This window comes from Hippocampus zosterae, chromosome 12, assembly GCF_025434085.1.
Source record: "Hippocampus zosterae strain Florida chromosome 12, ASM2543408v3, whole genome shotgun sequence".
Classification (NCBI taxonomy): domain Eukaryota; kingdom Metazoa; phylum Chordata; class Actinopteri; order Syngnathiformes; family Syngnathidae; genus Hippocampus; species Hippocampus zosterae.
This window is the reverse complement of record NC_067462.1, coordinates 1,164,018-1,173,997: the sequence shown is the minus strand read 5'-3', so window position 1 is coordinate 1,173,997 and position 9,980 is coordinate 1,164,018.

The window sequence follows — 9,980 nt, the reverse complement described above, 5'->3', positions numbered from 1 at the left end:
TGTTATAGATTTATACTGTATTGCCGTATAATTTGAGATGTAAAGTCCTTCGTGGATTCACCGATTTTGTCATTGTTGTTGTTGTTATTCTTTTTGATAAACATAAACTCGAGAACTGTTGCAAGGTTTTGTATCCTGTTGACATTGTATGCCGTTGAAGGGTTCCCAACGCCCACCCAAAGCAAACAAACGTACTCAACAGTGGCCCTGGAAAGATAACAAGGTATACTCAGTTTTATCTAAAGACGTCGAATTGGATGAAGCCGACATGTAACGGGAGCCATGAAAAAGTCTGAAGGACCCAAGTTCCCGAAGTTGAACAGGAAGTCGGCCATTTTTGGCAAATTCCTGGCCTTGTGTTAAATGCCGACCAATGAGCAACAGCTGTGAGAAAGCCCAACTGCAAATCTCTTTTTTTTAATGCATAGGTGTCAGATTATCAGCAAGCTCTGCGAAAGCCTGACATTGAACATGTCTGTTACAACAGGTAGACTTGGAAAACATGCAGGGCAGCGGCCCCCCAGGACCTGATTTGACGCCTATGGATTAAGGTGTCATGAAAAGGTTCTTTTTGTTGTTTTTAATTTCTTTTTAAACAAAGGCGTTGAATCAGTTGACTTTGCTTCCGCTTTAACCATTTTTTTTAAACACGAGTATCTGCACTTCTGCTTTCATCCATCGATTGTGCTTCCGCCACACTTGTGGAGTCGGGATGCGAGACACAACTCGGAGCCCACGCGCTTGGAATCCGATTCTCTCTAGGACCTGGCGGAAGTCCCGGGTGGGCGCTGCGAGCCGGTCGTGGGTCGGCCCCACAACACGCCGCTCACTTCTCGCTCGTCGCGCATCAGCTGGAGGAGCGGCGCCGGCCGGGAGCGAGAGGACGTTCGGGCAACCGTCAAAAACTCCATATGTGGCGTTTTCTTGGCTCGGCTGCAGCGCAAGACACACGACCATGAGGTACGCGGCACAACTTTTGCAGCTTTGCCGGATGAAAAGTGTTCTTCTCGACGTATACGCCAAACGGTATGTCAAGCTTGTTGCCTTCTTGCAGGTGTTTCTCGGGGCTGGAGCGCTTTTGGTGCTGCCTCCTGGTTTTTGCAAGCCGCGTCGCTGCGCAATGGTCCGGTAAGAAAAACGTGCAAATACAATTGAGCATTGGCGCAAGGAGATAAATGCCCCCCCCCCCCCACCGCCTCACCCCCTCGCACACACACTACTTGCATGCTGTGGCTTGCGTCAAACTGGCTGTGATTTTTGGAATATTAGTGAGCACTTCTCGCAAGCTGACGGATGGATGAATGGATGAATGGATGCTTCATCTGTAAATCAACAAAAGCTCACTTCAATTATGAGTTGGCCCGCTCGGCCCCTTTGCTGTTGACTGAAGCAGGATTTCCACTGTGCCCAATTCCGCTTGAAAGCCATCCAAGATTTTTTTTGTAAAGTTTTTTTAAAAAAATCTATTTCAGTGGATTCCCACGTTGATTTCATCAAGTGACACATTTGCCACAAGTGACGTCACACATGAATCAGCTCGCGTGCGCAGACATTCAAATTGCAGTCAAACAAAGACGCCAGCGTCCACAACGTTGTGTTTATTTCTGGCATTGACGGGCGTGTATCCGATTTGCGCACCCCAACGGCAGGGATCCCGACACAAGTTTTTCTTTGGATTTGCTATCTGAGGAAGTCCATTCCCCCCCCACCCCCCCACACACAAATATGATACTGCCGCATGCTCCAAAGTCCAGTTTGCACTTCTCGTCTCGACTGAATATGACCACAAATTGCTGCTTGTCGGGTTTTTATGCAAGCTGCAGCCCGTCTAAGCCTGGCGTCGAGACGTCCCGGGATGCAGAAAGTAAATGAAAGAATGAAAAGGACCCTCTGCTGCCCTTTTTGAATAATTGATCTGCGGTCCGTGTGTTTGATCTGGCCGATGTTTTGTTGCATTGTCAGTCGATAGGCAGATGACATTGAGAGCATCTTGATTAATATTTGATTGATAAGTGATCAGCGCCCAGGGAGGAGGGCGGGGAGGGGGTGGGGGTGTTCCTCAGATTTCTATCTCATGATCCGTCAATTGTATTTCGTCTGGGAGGCTGGATGTCGGCGGTCAGGATGTTGCCTATTGACATCCGGAAGGACTGATGGATCCCAGTCAAAAACTGTTTTCGCAATCGTATTTGCGCTTCGGCGAGCACTTGGTGACAAAAATTCTTCCTTGACAAAGATTCTTTGGGAGGATGCAAACGCGAGTTAAGTTGCCTCGGGTCAAGAGATCCGACGCTTGCCTTTGGCCGCTCGTCTTGTCGCGTGATGCGTCTTATACCAAAGATCCTTCCCGCAAAGTTCTCGCATTCCGCCCCAGGCCGCATTGGTGTTGAGTGCGTGCGACATGCTGGAATTCGGGTCCAATTCATTCCCAGTCCCCGGCTGGGTCAGGAATCCCTATTGTCATGTGATCTTTGACATGCACCCAGCGGTGGTTTTGCCTGAAGGGGAGCAAGATGAGGAAGGGGGAGGAAGGGGCCGGCGCTTGTAAGGGGACACCCCGCTGGGCCATTTCATGGCTGAATTAGATGCCGCATTAAAAATCACAAGTTGGCTTGGGAGAGGGGTCGGGGTCCGGAGTGGGGGCGGGTCTCCGGATTGCGGATGCAGATCAAAGTTTACGCCTCCAAAAGCCAATGGCAGAGTCACAAGAAAGCGTTCCGAGCGGCCAAAAGACAATCTCAAAAATGTTCCTTTGCTGACGACTTGGTTCGGTTTCTCAGAAAATGTCGCCAACAAAACCACATGGAACTTTCTCGATCCAGTGGAACCTCGTTACAACAGACCTCGAGGGACAACAACGAATCTGTACCGGCGTACGCTCGTTTGTCGTAATCATGTCCGATAAAATGGCCGCCGATTCTGTTGAGCGGCTCAACCTTGTGATGTCTAATCCCGGGATTTGCTGCTCAGTCGAGGCACTTATTCACCATCGACCGCCTGACGAGGTGCCGCACGCCGAGGCGCCATCTCCGGCGCGTGTGTATTCGAAAGGCCATTAAGCCTCTCCTGTCTCGGAGGTCGCCTTCTACCGAGCCGCGTCGGGGTTAGCCAGGTCTGGACTTGTTGCTTGGACTGGAGGTGGGTGGGGCGGGAGGTCATTCAAAGTGTCAAGTGGTCCGCACCTCCCGTATTGGCTCAGTTCTCGCCACATTTGCACAACCTTGACGCGAGGGATTAACGCTCCCTGTTTCCAATCCCAGACCCGTGCGTGTGTGTGTGACTCACCAAGACCGAGGTCCATTAACTCCTGACGGTCGGGAACGTTGCTCATTCTTCTTCATTTATAGACTTGTGATTGTTTTCGAAAGACTGGCCATCTGCCTCTCGTAAAAAGACGACACCGCACATCCGTTTACCTTCAGGTGGATGCGGTTTTATCAACACATTCCGCTTTGGTTACTTGGATTGACCCATCTGGAGTTTGTTCCAAATCTCTCCGTCGGTTCGGGACAAACAAGGCCTCGTTTCAATCCACCCCCACCCAGCCACACACACTGTTTGAATTAGAGTCCACCTACTTGGAAGAAACATTTAGAGAAAGGCTCGAGTTGTTTGTCGGCGAGTTTTCCTTTTCCCCGTAAGTTATACACGTCGCAAAAACCCCCAAAGGTGCGATATGTCTTGTATCGACAGCTGTTCTTGTTGAAAATACAGAGCTCCAGCATAATTGCGCCTCTTGTCGCGAAGGGAGCCGGTCCGCACGGCCACTTTGCGGGGGCCCCCCCCGAATGTCTCCAGCCCGAATGGCTCGGCGAGCTCTTGGCGCCTCTTTCCTGTTTGGGGGTCAAAAGCCTGACTTATCGGCTTGCATTTTATGCGTGTTGCGCAAGAACAGAAAGAAAATAAGGACAAGGTTGTCGTAAGCGTCCTTCATTTTCGTATCGTTTGTCGTTAACGGTGGCGGGAGACCACCCCTCTACTATTTGACGCGGTCTTGAAAAAAATCAATGTCACCGGATTCGTCCTTCTTGGAACCGAATCCCGTAAGCTTTTCTGCAGATTTCCACATGAGTGGAAGCGGATCTGAACGAGGGTCAATGGAAGCAGCGGCGAACTGCATGTTTGAAACGGAGGGTCCGGATCATTTGGCGAGGCCCCACCTTGGAATGCCTTTGTCCGCCTCCAACTTGACTCTCCGTTGTGTATCCCTCCTTTTTGCTCGGCGCCTCGTCTTATCTTCTTATTGACTCTGGGGTTTGGCGGGGCGCCTTTCAAAGCGGCCGCGGATTCCGCTCTTTCACCCGTCCCTCAAGAGCGGCCGCGTTTTGTAAGGCGCTTCTTTATATTTTCCGCCCCTCTCGCAAATCTCACACCGCGGGGGTGCGAATTGGGGAGAATCCCACGGGCCGGCCAGATTACCATCAAGTCTGGAGCTCTTGTGACAAAAGGGGGATTTGCCCACTTCTCCTCCTTGGGGACAAGTAAGACTTGGATCATGGCTAGAATGCTTGCAATGCTTCTAAAAACTCGGGTGCCCGGTCCCAAGACCAGCGCAACAAGAGTAGCTTCAGGTTATTCATGGACAAAGAGTAATAAAAATGATGGGAGGGTCCTTCGTAGGTCGTGAGACTCAAGTGGACGATGGAGCTCAGGAGTTGGTTGGAGGAAAGCGTTCAAGTGTGGCGCAGCCTGATGATCCATTTTATGAAGCGGTGGGAGAGGACAACAGTTGGAGCTGGAGAAGTCGCGAGAGCCGGGGCGCCCCAGTCCGGTCCCGGAGAGCCCCGATCCAACCTTGCTCCGGCCGGCACACCCGATTCAAATGATCTGGATCGCGATCAGGCTTCTGCGAAGCTTGCTGATGAGCTGATTCAAAATGTTTTGACTTTCCTTCTTTGCTTTAGAAAGTAGTCTAATTTTGTATTCCTGGGGGGGTGCACATAGTCATGTTTGGGTGACGGCAGGATGGGGAGGGATGGTGGGTCTGCCTTTCAAAGAGTTCCTGCACTCCAAATGTTGAGAAGGCCTTTGCGGCGTCCAGTCTCTTTTTGTGGTTTCGCATGTCGAACGAGAACCGATCCAGTAAACGGCTGCGGGGCGGCGTGCAGAGTCTACATCAACCCCCCCTCAAACGAATGCCTCAGTTGCTCATAACTTGTAATTGTTGTGTGAATCGTGAGTTTGCAGACAATAAAGGGCGCCCTCTATTCCCTCCGCGCCTGCTTTGGGCCAGGTGGCACGGTGCCATCCATTGAGAGGCTCAGATGAAGGGAGGGGGGGGGGCGGGGGTCAGCCATGAGGCCGTATTTCAAGGTCTAGCCGGAGATTTGCAGGGGCCATTCATCGGCCGGGGCAAAAGTACTTCATTCCGAGGTGAGGTGACTTCTCTCCCCTTTGGCCGAGAGTGTTGAAGGGAACGCCGTGGTTTCATAGTCCCAGTTGACCGTGGCCATGTGGATCGATCGCAAATCGTTTCCTGTCCCTGATTTGGAAAACGGAACGACGGCGCGACTGTTTTCAAACTGTCAAATCCCATCTGTTTGCGCTCAAACGCTGCGCTTGTGCACGTGGGACTGCGTCGTGCCTTTTTGCCATCCGCGATTCTGTTGATCGCGGTCGTCGGGTCAAAGGTTACTTGCGAGACCATTTTTGCCTTTCCAAAGAAAATTGTCAACCGGCGTCCCACCCGTCTCTGCTCGAATGTCAGCACACATGTTGGATCACGTCACTTCGCCTCCCCCCTCCTCCCTTCTGGTGAAAAAATGACGCCACCCTCTGTTGTCGCCTCTGGCTGCCACATTGGCCTTTTTCGAGAACCGATAGTTTGCAGTTGTCTCCGTGCAACCAAATAAAGACTCCTTGAAACCTTCCAGATTTCTGCTTTCATTCGTATTCCTGCCGACTTCCACAGCTCAGAGAGAACCCGCGGCCCCTAGGCTGTCTTATCATTCTTCCATCCATGGAATTCCCGAAAGGACGATGAGGTCTCGAGTCCACGGACGCCCGAGGGCAGGAATACCGACAGAAGTTTACCTGGGCGTAGCCCTTCCACTTGCGCTGCTGCTTTCAGCCGGCTTACTTTGGAACCGTGACGCAATATTGACACAGCGAGGCGCCAGGCTGTTACTTTTTAAGCCTCGGCGTTGCGTATTGTCGCTGCGACCGCACGTCTTGAAACGGCTGGCCTCGGCGTCCCCCCCCCCCCTGACCCCGCGTGGGGCCGGCGGGTTTCTTGGCCGGTTCACCGAGTTCAGTCTCTAAAGCCCCTTCACGTGGATTGGAACCTGCCTGTGCTTGGTTGAAGCGCAAACGGAGCAAGAGCGTGAATCGATGGGGCTTTTTTGTGAGGGGGGGGGCACAATGAATTCCGGGACTCTAATCTTCTCCGTACTAATTGACGGCCCTGATATTGTCTCGTGGATGAAAGGCCTCTTTGTCACTCTGGCTTCTCTTCATCTTCCGTGTGCGGGAAAGAGGGGGGTGCGGGGGGGGGGGGGGGGGCTCTGATATCCCCGACGGCATCACGTCACCCTCTCGCATTGCTCCGTTTCATTTAAAGGAGATTAAAGTGTCAAGGGAAGGTGAAGCCAGTTCACCGGTGCGCTGTTGCCGTCTTCAAGGAGCCTCATACGTTTGTTTTGGTTTTTCTCTCTCATTCAAGCGCTTCCCAACTTCTTCACAGCCGGCAATGTTTCTCTTTGTTGAGCCCCCCTGCGGATTTACAACAAGTCCACTTCGAACTTTGCCTCGGCAACAATCGGCGCGGCCGTCTTGAAATTCCGTCCGAGCGGCCGCACGTGTGGAACGTGTGCGGCCCAATCCCGAGCGGATGCGGATACGCCTTGGAAGGTTTTCCGGCTTGGAGGCTGTGGAGGCGGGCCAAATGTTCGCATTCATTCGCGGCTGCTCAAATGGTGACAAAACGGCCTTCTCATCTTCTTCTGGAATGTGAAAGTGTCACCATTTTTTTTCCCAATGGTCAGTCAAAAAATTGTCCCGCATGAGTGGCAGCAGAATCTCAAGAATGCCGCCGGCCCGGGAAGTTTGTCGGTGGACGGCGTGCACGGCGTGCACGGCGGGCCTCCGTTTCATTCGATATGAGCGCGTCTTGGAATGTGACCAAGATGTGCCTTTTGATTTATGAAGCCAACGAGCCGCGGCACGTCCGCGGCTCCCGGTTTCCCCTTTTTTTGCAACCCGTGACGCGCGATGGGCTTGACCCGAAAGGTTAAGTCTTTGAGGAAAAAGGTCGCAGTTGGCAAAAGTCAAAAGGCCTCGCTCCCAGATACAACAGACGGTCAAAGGGCGACTAGGTTGTTGAAGTTGGGCGGAGACGCGGCAACTCCAAAGTCAGTTTTCCCATCGTACGCTCGCTTTAACCGAAAGGACGTCGCCAGCGCCGACAGAAGTCGGCCAGTGATTGACGATTGATTCTTGTTTTTACTTGGACTCTGCTCATCACATTTGTGTTTTTGTTGCATGCTTTTTTTTTCTGTTTGGAAAAGAAAAGAAAATCTCAGTGCTCAGCTGCTGATTTATGACTGGCACCTTTAATGCCGGTTCTAAAATTCCCACCCCGGCATGTCAAATTGTCAACGGTGAACTTTTTACCTGTGAATTGAACGTTTTCCCCGGCGTTGTTGGCTCGTTTGGCTTTCGGATGAAAGAAACGGCGCACTGACTATCGCCGGACATAACCGGGAACCCTCCGGGCCAAAAACTCAAGTTGATGGCTAATTATTTTCTCATCCGCTGCCGTGGACGAATATACTCGTCAAGTGGTCTCCAACGGTTTACTGAGCAATATGTTGAGTCCGGTCCTCGAGAACCCCTCCCCAACTCCATGTTTGCCTGCTCCAACACAACCCATTCAAATGATCAGCAAAAAGCCCGCGAGCGATCCCGCAACAATATTTGGCGGGTCTTGAAAGGTCAGTCCAAGTGCTGTGAAACTCCAGACGGTCAGAAACTCTGCTTTGATGGCAGTGAACGAGAAAGGAGATAACCCCTATGACTGACCCCCCCCCCCCCGCCCTCCCCCGACCCCCTCATGCCCTCCAGGTGATGTTGGACTGACCCAGATCAGAGCCTCCCGACGAGCACGGTCGTGTGCGGTGTCAGTCTCGAGGCGGTCATCCCTCTTGTTGTCATTTTACGGGCTTGGGCTTGTTCCCGGCTGGAGAAAACCCAATAAAAGTCTCGTGCACGCTCAAGTGCCTTTGAAAGGCTCGCCGGCGAGTTTTCGTCATGGATGTTTTCTTGCTGCTAATTGCAGTCATTGCATTATTATTATTATTTTTTTTAAATAAGAAGGCAGGCGTAAAGGACAATTGAAGTTGACGTGGGGCCAGAAAGAGAGCGAATGTTTTTTGAAGCTGGAGACTTTAATGGGGAAGTGCTCTTTTGTAAGATGATGGATTGAGCTTTCACCCCGCACGCTGCAGCGGCATGCTAAGCCCGAGGGGGGGGGGGGGGCAAAGCTCTCACTTCCCCGCCCTCAAAAGTCCAGGTTTGGGCCCAAAGGTCTGTCTGCATCTGAAGCCCGAAAAAAAGAAAATAAAACCCGAAAAAATGTACAAATTTCCAACTGCATGTGCGCAGGGCGTCCACAAGATGGTACAGGATTGAAAGTTCTCTCAAGTAAACTTGCGGCAAAATGCTCTTTGATGACTTTTGCCATCAAAGCACAGAATAGTTCCGTATGGGGTGCGTGCTAGCTGCTTTCGATTCGGCGTTTGTACTGCGAGTTACCTTTTGAGCCAGCGCATTCCCGATGGCCATTCCAAGTCTGAGCAGCAAGCGCCAGCTTTCTGCACTCTTAACCAATCAGATCGCTTGACATTCAAGATGGATTTCTCTTGTTTTTTTGGGGTTTTTGGCCGACCACCCTTTGCTCCGCGTTTGTTCCATCGCTTGGCGGAACACTTTGCAAATGCTCCTTTGCAAACCAAGAACCTCACCTGCCCTTGAAGCAAATTTCTCCCCAACCTTGCGGGGTCTTTAAAGATCGGAGCCACAATGTGCCATCATCTATTGTTCAGGGGAACCCCACCCCAAAAGCAGGTCACGTCGGGCGTCACGCTCAAGTACGAGAAAACAAAGTACGTCGGTAATCTGATTCATTTGCCTGAAATCTGCCCTGACGCCAACTTTTGACTTCGTCCCTGCCCCTCATCGAAATGGCTGAAGTTGAAATGAGGGGGGGGTGGTCACTCACACACACACACACACACACTCACGCTCGTCGCCTTGGTGAATGGTGACGGCGTGTGGAGAATGCTCCTGTGCAGACAATGGCCGTCTATCCCTTCTTACCTCGCAGTCAAATCGAGCGCAGATCAACTCCAGCTCGTCTTTGTTTCGCCATCCGAACTCGTCCGGCATCCCATACGTCGCCATTTCTCAGAATCGGAATCAGAATCATCTTTATTGGCCAAGTATGTATAACACACGGGGAATTTGTCTCCGGCATAACATGCTGCACTAGTATCATCGTAAACAACAAAATTATTGAACCATTTTAGAGTAACCAGTAGTTTTGTAGTACCATTTTGTAGTACAACGCACAACGGGCGTGGTCAGCACCGATTCTCAAGCCATGTCGTGTTACCATCTACAAGGATGTGCTTGTTATGACCGTTTTTTGTTGTTTTTAAACCAGCCATATCCAAAGTCCGGCCCGCGGGCCAAATCCGGCCCGCGGTCGAATTTCATTCGGCCCTCGGCCCCCGTCATAAAATCAGTGCCGTCTGGCCCGCAGGTTGGGCGCAATGGAACACGTGTTGCATTGACTGAGGTCTCGTAGACTGGTGAGTGATGTTTCATAGAGTACTGCTTCCCTCTAGTGGCTAACTGAGTAATAGCATTCACTAAATGAGTAATAGCATTTAGACACTAGAGGGCATCACTCGCGAGTTAACAAGACATCACTCCGTGTTTATATTGACTGATATGTCATATTTCAAATGAACCAAAAGAAA